The sequence below is a fragment of the Macaca thibetana genome, chromosome 1, assembly GCF_024542745.1.
Source record: "Macaca thibetana thibetana isolate TM-01 chromosome 1, ASM2454274v1, whole genome shotgun sequence".
NCBI lineage: Eukaryota > Metazoa > Chordata > Mammalia > Primates > Cercopithecidae > Macaca > Macaca thibetana.
This window is the reverse complement of record NC_065578.1, coordinates 11,965,415-11,979,562: the sequence shown is the minus strand read 5'-3', so window position 1 is coordinate 11,979,562 and position 14,148 is coordinate 11,965,415. Positions and strand designations below refer to the sequence as shown.

At 45.3% G+C, this 14,148-nt stretch overlaps 1 protein-coding gene across 1 annotated transcript in view; it reads left to right on the top strand.

Moving 5' to 3' along the window:
- DHRS3 (dehydrogenase/reductase 3) overlaps nucleotides 1-14,148 on the top strand; it is a 1,035,619-nt gene that overhangs the window by 822,863 nt on the left and 198,608 nt on the right. The window lies entirely within an intron of this gene.

Sequence of the window (14,148 nt, the reverse complement as noted above, 5' to 3'; positions counted from 1 at the left end):
CAAAGGGAATGCTTCCAGTTTTTGCCCATTCAGTATGATATTGGCTGTGGGTTTGTCATAAATAGCTCTTACTATTTTGAGATATGTCCCATCAATACCGAATTTATTGAGAGTTTTTAGCGTGAAGGGCTGTTGAATTTTGTCAAATGCCTTTCTGCATCTATTGAGATCATCATGTGGTTTTTGTCTTTGGTTCTGTTTATATGCTGGATTACGTTTATTGATTTACATACGTGGAACCAGCCTTGCATCCCAGGGATGAAGCCCACTTGATCATGGTAGATAAGCTTTTTGATGTGCTGCTGGATTCGGTTTGCCAGTATTTTATTGAGGATTTTTACATCGATGAACATCAGGGATATTGGTCTAAAATTATCTTTTTGTTGTTGTTGTGTCTCTGCCAGGCTTTGGTATTAGGATGATGCTGGCCGGATTCCCTGTTTTTCTATTGATTGGAATAGTTTCAGAAGGCATGGTACCAGCTCCTCCTTATACCTCTGATAAAATTTGGCTGTGAATCCATCTGGTCCTGGATGTTTTTTGGTTGGTAGGCTCTTAATTATTGCCTCAACTTCAGAGCCTGTTATTGGTCTATTCAGGGATTCAACTTCTTCCTGGTTTAGTCTTGGGAAGGTGTATGTGTCCAGGAATTTATCCATTTCTTCCAGATTTTCTAGTTTATTTGCGTAGAGGTCTTTGTAGTATTCCCCGATGGTAGTTTGCATTTCTGTGGGATAGATGGTGATATCCCCTTTATCATTTTTTATGGTGTCTGTTTGATTCTTCTCTCTTTTCTTCTTTATTAGTCTTGCTAGTGGTCTATCAATGTTGTTGATCTTTTCAAAAAACCAGCTCCTGGATTCATTGATTTTTTAAAGGGTTTTTTGTGTCTCTATCTCCTTCAGTTCTGCTCTGATCTTAGTTATTTCTTGACTTCTGCTAGCGTTTGAATGTGTTTGCTCTTGCTTCTCTAGTTATTTTAATTGTGATGTTAGGGTGTCAATTTTAGATCTTTCCTGCTTTCTCTTGTGGGCATTTAGTGCTAGAAATTCCCCTCTACACACTGCTTTAAATGTGTCCCAGAGATTGTGGTATGTTTTGTCTTTTTTCTCATTGGTTTCAAAGAACATCTTTATTTCTGCCTTCATGTCATTATGTACCCAGTAGTCATTCAGGAGCAGGTTGTTCAATTTCCATGTAGTTGAGTGGTTTTGAGTGAGTTTCTTAATCCTGAGTTCTAGTTTGATTGCACTGTGGTCTGAGAGACAGTTTGTTATAATTTCTGTTTGTTTACATTTGCTAAGGAGTGCTTTACTTCCAACTATGTGGTCAGTTTTGGAATAAGTGTGATGTGGTGCTGAGAAGAATGTATATTCTGTTGATTTGGGGTGGAGAGTTCTGTAGATGTCTATTAGGTCCACTTGGTGCAGAGCTGAGTTTAATTCCTGGATATCCTTGTTAACTTCCTGTCTCGTTGATCTGTCTAATGTTGACAGTGGGGTGTTAATGTCTCCCAGTATTATTGTGTGGGAGTCTGAGTCTCTTTGTAGGTTTCTAAGGACTTGCTTTATGAATCTGGCTGCTCCTGTATTGGGTACATATATATTTAGGATAGTTAGCCCTTCTTGTTGAATTGATCCCTTTATCATTATGTAATGGCCTTGTCTCATTTGATCTTTGTTGGTTAAAAGTCTGTTTTATCAGAGATTAAGATTGCAATCCTTTTTCTTGTTTTGTTCTCCATTTGCTTGGTAGATCTTTCTCCATCCCTTTATTTTGAGTCTATATGTGTCTCTGCATGTGAGATGGCTCTCCTGAATACAGCACACTGATGGGTCTTGACTCTTTATCCAATCTGCCAGTCTGTGTCTTTTAATTGGAGCATTTATCCCATTTACATTTAAGGTTAATATTGCTATGTGTGAACTTGATCCTGTCATTATGATGTTAGCTGGTTGTTTTACTCGTTAGTTGATGCAGTTTCTTCCTAATATCAATGATCTTTACAGTTTGGCATGTTTTTGCAGTGGCTGATACTGGTTCTTCCTTTCCATGTTTAGTGCTTCTTTCAGGAGCTCTTGTAGGGCAGGCCTGGTGATGACAAAATCTCTCAGCATTTGCTTGTCTATAAAGGACTTTATTTCTCCTTCACTTATAAAGCTTAGTTTGGCTGGATATGAAATTCTGGGTTGAAAATTCTTTTCTTTAAGAATGTTGAATATTGGCCCCCACTCTCTTCTGGATTTTAGAGTTTCTGCTGACAGATCCTCTGTTAGTATGATGGGCTTCCCTTTGTGGGTAACCTGACCTTTCTCTCTGCCTGCCCTTAACATTTTTTCCTTCATTCCAACTTTGGTGAATCTGACAATTATGTGTCTTGTAGTTGCTCTTCTCGAGGAGTATCTTTGTGGCATTCTCTGTATTTCCTGAATTTGAATGTTGGCTTGCCTTGCTAGGTTGGGGGAGTTTTCCTGGGTAATATCCTGCAGAGTGTTTTCCAACTTGGTTCCATTCTCCCCGTCACTTTCAGGTACACCAATCAGACATATATTTGTTCTTTTCACATAGTACCATATTTCTTGGAGGCTTTGTTCGTTTCTTTTTACTCTTTTTTCTCAAAACTTCTCTTCCCGCTTCACTTCATTGTTTTGATCTTTAATCACTGATACCCCTTTTTCCAGTTGATCAAATTGGCTACTTGAAGGGGTGGCCTGCCCTTCCACACCTGTGGGTGTTTCTCATCAGGTGGAACGAGAGACTGAGAAAAGAAATAAGACACAGAGACGAAGTATAGAGAAAGAAAAACAGGCCTGGGGACCGGCCCTTAGCATAAGGAGGACCCGTGCTGGCACTGGTCTCTGAGTTCCTTCAGTATTTATTGACCATTGTCTTTACCATCTCGGAGAGGGGGATGTTTCAGGACAACAGAGTAATAGTGAGGAGAGGATCAGCAGGAAAACATGTGAAGAAAAGTCTATGTGTCATAAATAAGTTTAAGGAAAGGTGCTGTGCCTTGATGTGCATGTATACAAACATCTCGGTGCATTAAAGAGCAGTATTGCGGCTAGCACGTCTCACTTCCAGCCTTAAGGCCGTTTTCTCCTATCTCAGTAAATAGAACATACCATGGGGTTTTACACAGAGACATTCCATTGCCTCGGGACGAGCAGGAGACAGATGCCTTCCTCTTATCTTAACTGCAAAGAGGCCTTCCTCTTTTACTAATCCTCCTCTGCACAGACCCTTTATGGGTGTCCGACTGGGGTACAGTCAGGTCTTTCCTTTCCCACAAGGCCCTATCTCAGGCTGTCACATAGGGAGAAACTTCAGACAATTCCTGGCTTTCCTAGGCAGAGGTCCCTGAGGCCTTCCGCAGTGTATTGTGTCCTTGGGTACTTGAGATTAGAGAATGGCATGACTTTCAACAAGCATATTGTCTTTAAGCACTTTTTTAACAAAGCTCGTCCTGCATAGCCCTAAATCCATTAAACCTTGAGTCAACACAGCACATGTGCCTGCGAGTACAAGGTTGGGGCTAGGGTTACAGATGAACAGCATCTCAAGGCAGAAGAATTTCTCTTAGTACAGAACAAAATGGAGTCTCTTATGTCTACTTCTTTCTACATAGACAAAGTAACAGTGTAATCTCTCTTTCATTTCCCCACACTATTGAAGCTTGTGCATTCATCATGTAGTTCTTGTGCCATGGTTTTCAGCTCCATCAGGTCATTTAAGGACTTCACTACACTGGTTATTCTAGTTAGCCATTCGTCTACTCTTTTTTCAATGTTTTTAGCTTCTTTACAATGGGTTTGAACTTCATCCTTTAGCTCAGAGAATTTTGATCATCTGAAGCTTTCTTCTCTCAACTCGTCAAAGTCATTCTCTGTCCAGCTTTGTTCTGTTGCTGGTGAGGAGCTGCATTCCTTTGGAGGGGGAGAGGCGCTCTGATTTTTAGAATTTTCAGCTTTTCTGCTCTGTTTTTTCCCCATCTTTGTGGCTTTATCTACCTTTGGTCTTTGATGATGGTGACGTACAGATGGGATTTTGGTGTGGATGTCCTTTCTGTTTGTTAGCTTTCCTTCTAACAGTCAGGACCCTCAGCTGCAGGTCTGTTGGAGTTTGCTGGAGGTCCACTCCAGACCCTGTTTGCCTGGGTATCAGCAGCAGAGGCTGCAGAACAGCAAATACTGCTGAACAGCAAATGTTGCTGCCTGATCATTCCTCTGGAATCTTCATCTCAGAGGGGTACCCGGCCATGTGAGATGTCAGTCTGCCCCTACTGGGAGGTGCCTCCCAGTTAGGCTACTCAGGGGTCAGGGACCCACTTGAGGAGGCAGTCTGTCCGTTCTCAGATCTCAGACTCTGTGCTAGGAGAACCACTACTCTCTTCAAAGCTGTCAGACAGGGACATTTAAGTCTACAGGGTTTTCTGCTGCCTTTTGTTCAGCTATGCCCTGCCCCCGGAGGTGGAATCTACAGAGGCAGGCAGGCCTCCTTGAGCTGTGTTGGGCTCCACCCAGTTTGAGCTTCCCCGTCTCTTTGTTTACCTACTCAAGCCTCAGCAATGGCGGGCGCCCATCTCCAAACCTTCCTGCCACCTTGCAGTTTGATCTCAGACTGCTGTGCTAGCAACGAGCGAGGCTCTGTGGGCATGGGACCCTCTGAGCCAGGCATGGGATATAATCTCCTGGTGTGCCATTTGCTAAGACCATTGGAAAAGGGCAGTATTAGGGTGGGAGTGACCTCATTTTCCAGGTGCCATCTGTCACAGCTTCCATTGGCTAGGAAAGGGAATTCCCTGACTCCTTGCGCTTCCCAGGTGAGGCGATGCCTCACCCTGCTTTGGCTCGCACTCAGTAGGCTGCACCAACTGTCCTGCACCCACTGTCCGACAAGACTCCGTGAGATGCACCCGGTACCTCAGTTGGAAATCCAGAAATCACCCATCTTCTGCGTCATTCATGCTGGAAGCTGTAGACTAGAGCTGTTCCTATTCGGCCGTCTTGGAACCGTGGAAAGAACTGATTGACAGGTTTCCCTTCCTGCCCAATTCAGGGAGTCTTGCACCACCCCCAGGACCCTGGTGAGAATCCTGCACTTCAGGGCTATTCTACCATGTCCTGTTGCCTGTTCTGCTCAAGGTGCTTGTCTGCTGCCCAGATCAAAGCAGCCTTCACAGCTCATCTCAAGGGACGACCTGATCCCTTCTCCACTCACGGAATCCTCACTGGGATCTCAAAGTTTCCTCCAGGCCCTTGCTCGGGGTCTCTAGAATATTTCTGAGCTTCCATTTTCCTCTCCAGGTGCAGCCTTTTCAGCTCTAAGGCTGGGCCAGGGGAACCTGGAAAGGACCAGGGCAGCCCATTCTCTTTGCATCCCAGGAACATCAGCCCATCTCTCCTGGACCTTGGAACATGGCCATGATGCTTGGACACCCTTTCTCTGTCATCGGCAGTAAAGAAGGAATTCTCCCCAAGTTCTACTGAGGCATTCTGGTGAATACAGCAAGGCACAAAGCGGGGAGCTCCTCAGCTGCTGCTCTGGACCTAAAGAGGCACCTGGACTGCTGCAGGGTGACCTTGCCTGGCTTGCAGAGGAAGACCTGACTCCCCTGGTTCTCCTAGGTGTTCCAGGTTGATGGGAATCCCTGGGAGAGGTTCTGGGGCAGGGGCCTTCCCTTTCCAGGCTCCCCTGGCCCAGCCTGAAAGCTGACAAGGCTGCGCCTGGGATGTTATAAGTTTGTTTTCTGTCTGAGTCAGGTCACTTCTTGCCCTAGCAGGGGCTGTCCTTTTTTTCCTCCAATAAGGATCTGAGGAGGTCACCCTCGGAGCAGACAGTTGATGCTAGGGAGGTGCTTGTAGCACCCTGGGGGTGGGGGAGTTCTTGGGACTCACTACAGGCTGGACAGAGCCAGAGGAATTAAGGGAAAGAGCAAAGTCAAGTCAGGGAGTGAGTGGCTAGAGAAGCTGGTGGGGCTGGAATAAGGGAGGAGGAAGGAGGTGGCAGCAGGGCAGGGGCCAGGTTCTCTGGCTCTCACAGAGCCATGTCCCTGAACAGCTATGGCCTTGTGCCTGAGACTCTGGGGGGACTGGGGCCCGGATATGACCCTGTGAGTTCCCAAGGCCGTTCGTGTGCCCTGGTCTGCATGAGGTACCAGTGACTGCCCCACCCTGCCCCAGGAGCACAGAGTCAGTCCAGTGGGGAGTCCTGGGGAGGGAGCACAGGTGGCACGCATCCATCCTGAATGCAGAGACAAGGGACAGGTCAGAGGGAAGCAGCCTTGGTGTGAGGCCAGGGGAAGGGATGCTCTCTGAAAATTGTGCATTTCTGTCTCCTCGCTCGTCACAGCCTCATGGAACAGGAAGGAGTGGGCTTTTCAGGAGGGAATGAGGGAGAACGGAGTCTGGCCCAGAGTCCCTGTCATCCAAGAGACGCCAAATCTCCTCCTGCAAGCCAGAGAAATGTCTTGGGGCATGGAAGTCAAAACAGGGCCCAGCAGCCGGACCAGCACCTCCCTGTGGAAGGAGAAGGTGCACATTGATTCTCAGTCAGAAAAATCCTGCCATGTCCAGTGCTGAGGAGCGTCATGAGGCCCTGGAGGGGAGACTCTGGGTCAAGTTTTCAGGGAAGATTCTGGCACATGTGACCCCCCAACACGCAGTGCCTTCCTGTCCCTCCTCTCCCCTTGATTCATTCAAAAATCTTTACTGAGTGCCTGGGATGTGCCATCTACTATTCTCAGTGCTACTGAGGAAGACAAACAGAAAGCAAAGAATCTGGAAAATGAACTCAACAGAGTACACGTGGCTCAGCACTGCAGCCCAGGTCAGAAAAAAATGACTATGCAGAATGAAATGTGCAGAGTGATCTTAATAATCCATGGGGAAAAATGACAGATATCCCATGTCCTTTAATCACTTTTTGTTGAATATGAAGAACTCTCTCACTGCTGAATAAAAACAGACAGGTAAGTGGAAAACATTAGTAAAACTAATATTTATTAAGTGCAACGTAATTCAAAACACTGAGAATCCAAGGACTTTATTTCTTTGAAACAACTTGCCAAGGCAGTTTGAACAGTGATCATCTTCCTCCTGGGCACAGCACCACAGAGGCAGCCGCTGTCTTCTCCCCTTGGAGAATTCTCCTAATTTCTTTAAGTTTGGGTGGGCCTGGGAGTCTGCAGGAGTTTGTTCATCTTGGGTTGGAGGTGCATAGGGAGTTGGTAGGGCGCCTGTGGCCACATCCCTGGCCTCTGGGATCAGGAGGAGACAGTGGGGCCAGGACCCACCCAGCACACACACCAGGTTTGTGCTTCAGGTGATCCCTCTCCCTCCTTTGGATGTGGAGTTTGGGAGAAGGTTTGGGGCCCTGGCCCATCCCCATTGGCTCTTCTAGGGAAGATACATGTGTGGGACCTGCAGGTGGCCCTGTGCAGGAAGGGATCCCAGAACCCATACAGGTTCATGTAGAGCAAGGTTTCCTCCTGCAGACTGCAGGAGCCCTGAGCCTCCTCACAGCTCCCAGAGCCTGGGGTTGGGGACCCAGCTGGAGGCAAACGCATGGAGCTTTGTCAAAGGCAGGGCTGTGGGAAGGAAAGGATGCAGGAGTCCCTGAAGCTCCAGGACCAGAGGAACGTGAGAGTAGGGGAGGCATCACAGGGAGAAAGGTCCAGGGCTCCTTCCATGCCCTGAGGTCCCAGCGGGTTTTCCTCTCTCCCACCTTCTCCCTGGGCTCTTGTATCTGGGAGGCAGGGCTGGCTCAGCAGGAGCCCTGTGGGGAGTAGGAAGGATGTAGGGCCTCAGGATCTTGAGTTCAACTTTTCACATCAACCTCAAATGAGGGATTTTATCAAGTGCCCTCCTGTCCACAGATCCCATGTCTTCTTGCTGAACTCCTGGGAGATGTGTCCTGCCAGGGATATGGGACATTTTACTTTTCTCTGCTATGAGGACAGCTCATCCTGGAGAGCTGTGACTTTCCAGGTGGTCACACACAAATGCACACATACATACCATGAGGTCATTGCAGCAATGCCTACTGGGCCTGGGGTTCTCCCATAGCTCCCAGCTGATAAAAGCCTCTTTTCCACTCATCTGGGACCTGGGGCCATTGGCCCCCTTCTGTCTCATTTCACCCAGAATTTGTCCTAGTCCCTGCCAAAGTGCTGCTCATTTTAATGCTTTGTAATAAAGTTCCACAGTGAGAGGCTTGTGCAAGAGCTGGGGTCCAGAGCATCAGGTCTAACGTTTACTATGTTTATTTTCACTGCACAATCTGTTATTCCAAATAAATTTTACAAATAAAATAGAAATACATGAACTGCCAGCATTACTCTAATACCAAAACCAGACAAGGGCACAACCAAAAAAGAAAATTACAGGCCAATATCCCTGATCAACACACATGCGAATATCCTCTAAAAATACTAGCTATCCGAAATCAGTAACACATTAAAAAGATCATTTACACTCATCAAGTAAGACTCATCTCAGTGGTGCAAGGATGGTTCAACATACGAAAATAAATAAATGTGATTTATCATGTTAGCAGAACCAAGAACTGAATTTATATGATCATTTCAATAGATGCTGAAAAATCATTCAATAAAATCCAACAATTCTTTAAGATAAAAACTTTCCACAAAGTGGGTATAGAGGAACACAATTCAAAATCATGAATGGCATTTTTCACAGACCCACAACCAACATCATACTGAATGAGGAGAAATTGAAAGCCTTTCTTCTGAAATCTGGAACAAGACCAGGATGTTCACTTTCACCACTGTTTTTCAACATAATACCGGAAGTCCTGGGCAGAGCAATAAGCCAAGAGAAAGAAAGAAAGGGCATCCAAGTTAGAAAGGAAGAAGTCAAATTAACCTTGTACGCAGATGATATGATCTTATATTTATAAAAACCTAAAGACTTTAACAAAAAGTGTGTTTCAGTAAAATTGTAGGATACAAAGTCAACGTACAAAAATTAATAGCATTCATATATGCCAACAGCAAACAATCTTAAAGATTGTTAAAGAAATAAAGAAATCACTTCCATTATCAACAGCGACAAAGAATATAAAATACCTAGGAATTCATTTAACCACAGATGTGAAAGATTAATACAAGGAAAACTATAAAACACTGGTGAAAGAAATTTAAGAGGATATGAGAAAAAACGGAAGGATAGTTTATGCTCATAGATAGGAAGAATTCATGTCATTAAAAATGAAAATGCTACCCAAAGCAACTTACAGATTCAGTGCAATTCCTATCAAAATACTAATGGCATTCTTCACAGAAATAGCAAAAATAATTCTACAATTTTTATGTGGAACCTCAGCAGACCATGAATAGCCAAAGCCATCCTGACCAAAAAGAACAAAACTAGAGGCATCACACTACCTGACTTCCAAATATAATGCAAACCTATAGTAACCCAATCAGCATGGTACTGGCATAAAAATAGACATATAAACCAATGGAACAGAATAGCAGATTCAGATATAAATTCACACATTTGCAGCCAACTCATTTTTGACAAAGGCAGTAAGCCTGTATACAACTGGGAAATGACAGTCTCATCCATCAGTGGTGCTGGAAAATCTGGATAGCCATGTGCAGAATGGAAGTCGATCCCTATCTTTCACTGTAAACAAAAATCAAGTCAAAGTGGTTTAAAGTCTTGAGCCAGCGCGGTGGCTCACTACCTGTAATGCCACCACTTCGGGAGGCTGAGGTGGACAGATCATGAGGTCAGAAGATCGAGACCATCCTGGCCAACATAGTGAAACCCTGTCTCTACTAAAAATACAAAAATTAGCTGGGCATGGCAGCACGTGCTCGTAGTCCTAGCTACTCGAGAGGCTGAGGCAGGAGAACTGCTTGAACCCGGGAGGTGGAGATTGCAGTGAGCCAAGATCGCGCCACTGCACTCCAGCCTGGTGACAGAGTGAGATTCCATCTAAAAAATTAAAAAAAAAAAGCAAAGTGGTTTAAAGTCTTAAATCTAAGACCTGAAATTATGAAGCCAGAAGAAAAACCTGAAAAATTACTCCAAAACATTGATGGGGCAAAGATATTCTGTGTAAGACTAAGACCTGAAATTATGAAACCAGGAGAAAAACTTGAAAAAATGCTCCAGAACATTGGTTTGGGGCAGATATTTTGTGTAAGGCCTCAAAAGCGTAGGCAATCAAAGCAAAAATAGACAAATGGGATTACATCAAGGCAAACAGCTTCTTCTGCACAGCAAGGGAAACAATCAAAGTGAAGAGATGACCCACAGAATGGGAGAACATTCTTACAAGCTACCCAACTGGCAAGAGACTAATAACTAGAATATGCAAGAAGCTCAAACAAGTCAATGGGAAAAAAATCAAATGATCCCATTTTTGAATGGGCAAAAGTTCTGAATAGACAGTTTTCAAAAGATGGCACACAAATGGCCAACAGATATATGAAAAAATGCTCAATATCACTAATCATCAGAGAAAGGCAAATCAAAACCACAATGACATATCACCTTATCCCAGTTAGAATGGCTTTTATCAAAATGACAAGAAATAACAGATGCCCGTGAGTATATGGAGAAAGGAGAACTCTTGTACAATGTTGATGGGAATGTAAATTAATTAGTATAGCCCCTACAGAAACTGCATGGAGGTTCTCCAAAAAACTAAAACTACCATATGATCCAGCAATCCCATCACTGAGCATATATCCAAGAGAAAGAAAATCAGTATATCAAACAGATGTCCTCACGACCACGTTTACTGCAGTACTATTTACAATATCCAAAACATGAAATCAACGTAAGTGTCCATGAATGGATGAATGGATACAGAAAATGTGGTACATATATCTAGACAATGAAATATCATTCAACCATTAAAAGTGAAATTTTGTCATTTTCAGCAATATGGATGGAACTGGAGGTCATTATGTTCAAATAATCATTATGTAAAACAATGTCATTATGTAAAATAATCCAAGCACAGAAAGACAAATAACGCATGTTCTCACTTATACGTGGGAGCTTAAAAAGTGGATATCATGATGATAGAGAATAGAGTGGTGGTTACCAGAGGCGGGAAAGAGCTGGGTGCGAGGGGTGGGTGAATAGAGGTTGGTTAATGGGTACAAATATACACTTAGAAGTAAGAACTGGAGTTTGATAGATCAGTAGGGATAGTACAGTTAACATTAAGTGTGCATTTCAAAATAGCTAGAAGAGAATAATTGGAATATTCCCAGCGTAAAGAAAAGAAATATTTAAGGTGGCAGATATCCAAATTATTTTGATTTGATTATATAAATGTATCAGATGGTCACATGTATCTCAAAAGTATGTACAACTATTATGTATCAACAAAAATAAATTAATTAAAAAACAAAAAAGAATTAGACTAGCTCAGCCTAGTGCCGTGGTTGCCAAAGTTCAGTCCCCAGGCCAGCAGCACTGGCTTCCCCTGGGAACTCATTAGAAACCCAGCTTCTCAGCCCCACCTGAAGCTCAGGGGGTGGGCCTAGCATTTGTGTTTCAACAAGCCCCCAGGTGAAGCTGATGTGGCTCACGTTTGAGAACTCCTGGTTGGGTTGAAGCAGGGCTATAGGAAATAGACTCCCACTGGCTTGATCTTCCTTTGGGAACAGCTGGGGAGAACCTCCGCCCTGGTCAACTGGAGCCTTGGTTGTTGGTTGTGCACCCCATCTTGTTGATCTGGTTGCACTGTTGACCTTGAACACAATACTCCGGCTCAATTGAGTTTCTGGTCACTCTCACATTCACAGTGACTTTTTAATGCGTGTGGGTGGAAAGTGAAGCAGTGCTGACCAGATGAGGGCAGCCACAGTCAGTGGCCCTCATAGGATTCCACCTGCCCCTGCCCCTTGACCATCCCAGCTGCCTGGAAAGGACCAGACACATTGTGGGTAGGAGGGGAGTAAGTGACTGAGCAGGTGTCAAGTGCACAGAACTTTTCTCTCCTCATCCCTCCTAGAATGTCCATATCCTCATCCTGGAACCTGTGAATATGTTAGTTTACATTCAGAAGGAATTTTATAGGTGTGATTAAATTAAGGATCTTGAGATGGAGGTTATCTTGGGTTATCCAGGGAACCCAGTGTAGTCACAGGGATCCTTGTAAGGGGAGAGAGAGGAAGGAAGAGGCTGCACTGCGGGCTCTCGACAGGCTGATGGCGGCACCAGATGGGGAGCAGTGATGTGCCCTAGAAGCTGGAAAAGACAAGGAAACAATTTGCCCCAGACCCTCTAGAAGGAATGCAGCCCTGAGGACCCACTGTAGACTCTTACCCGTAAGAGAACTGCAAGAGGATAAATGTGTGTTGTTTTAAAGCACTGAGCTTACGATATTTTGAACAAATGTGCATTTATTCACATTTATTGTTTGTTGTTGTTTTTTTTTTTTTTTTTTTGAGACGGAGTCTCGCTGTGTCTCCCAGGCTGGAGTACAGTGGCGTGATCTCGGCTCACTGCAAGCTCCGCCTCCCGGGTTCACGCCATTCTCCCGCCTCAGCCTCCCAAGTAGCTGAGACTACAGGCGCCCACCACCACGCCCGGCTAGTTTTTTGTATTTTTAGTAGAGACGGGGTTTCACCATGTTAGCCAGGATAGTCTCGATCTCCTAACTCGTGATCCACCCGCCTCGGCCTCCCAAAGTGCTGGAATTACAGGCTTGAGCCACCGCGCCCGGCCTATTCACATTTATAATAAAAAACGGTCAAATAAACATGTGTTGCTTAAGGGCACTGAGTTTGTGGTATTTTGTTCCAGCAGCAACAGGAGACCAACGCACGGTCTTTCTGGACTTTTAAGGAACCTGCTTAGTTTCTTCCCAAGTCAGAGGCTTCACACGTGCTGCCCCCATGGCCCAAGCCACCCTCTCTTCCCTCCCCACCTGTCCCTTCAGCTGGGTAATCTCCCTCAGCTCTCTGGCCTTGACCTACCTGATTCTCCTTGGCCCTACCTAGACAGGCCAGGTCTTCATTCATCACCTGTCAACCCCTGCCCGTTGACATCCTTTACCTTCGCACAAGCTTGTCCAACCCTCCGCCTGCAGGCTGAATGTGGCCCAGCATAAATTTGTAAGCTTACTTAAAACATTATGGTATTTTTTGCTATATATTTTTAGCTCATCAGCTATCGTTAGTGTAAGTTTATTGTTGTTGTTGTTGTTGTTGTTGGGATGGAGTCTCACTCTGGCGCCCAGGCTGGGGTGCAGTGGCACCATCCCAGCTCACTGCAACCTCCGCCTCCTGGGTTCAAGCGATTCTGCAGCCTCAGCCTCCCGAGTAGCTGGAATTACAGGCACGAATCACTGTGCCCAGCTCATTTTTGTATTTTTAATAGAGGCAGTATTTCGCTGCGTTGGACAGGCTAGTTGCAAACTCCTGACCTCAGGGGATCCACCCATATTGGCCTCCCAAAGTGCTGGAATTACAGGCATGAGCCACTGCGTCTGGCCAGTGTTCGTTTTTTTTATGTGTGTCCCAAGACAATTCTTCCAATGTAACCCGGGGAATCCAAAAGATTGGACACCCTTGCTTAGCATATCCTGGGTCTCCCTCACTCCCCGCAATCCCTCACTGTCCCCCAGGGCCTCCAGCTGCCGCAGCTCTCTGTCCTGCAGCCATTTACCTCATGCTCCTCCCCTGACTGCTGGGCTGAGGCTCTGTGAGGTCAGGGCCAGGCCCAGATATGGCTCAATGGACGCTCAATAGAATGGCTGGATGTTGGAGGTGTGAGGACAGCCAGCTCCACTTTAACCCACAGCTGTCTCCTGAGGCAGCCTTTCTGTACCCCCTGGCTCCTCCTCCTGTCATTCATTCATTCAACTCATTCGTTCAACTCCTGTCATTCACTCATCCAACAAACATTTATAGAGCACCTAACCTGTGCAGGCTCTGACTTTCAGTCAGGATGGAAGACAGCGTCCTTACATGGACACTTGGATGACTAAGGAAGGAACTTAGTAGGTGCCAATGTGACCCTAAGGTAGGTGGCCTGAGGCCAGCAGGTGTCCTGTGAAAACAATGGCAAAGACTCAGGTTCCCAAACTGGGAGTCATATTACTGGTCTGCAGTACAAAATCACTGACAAAACACACCTGTGCCCATGAGCCAAG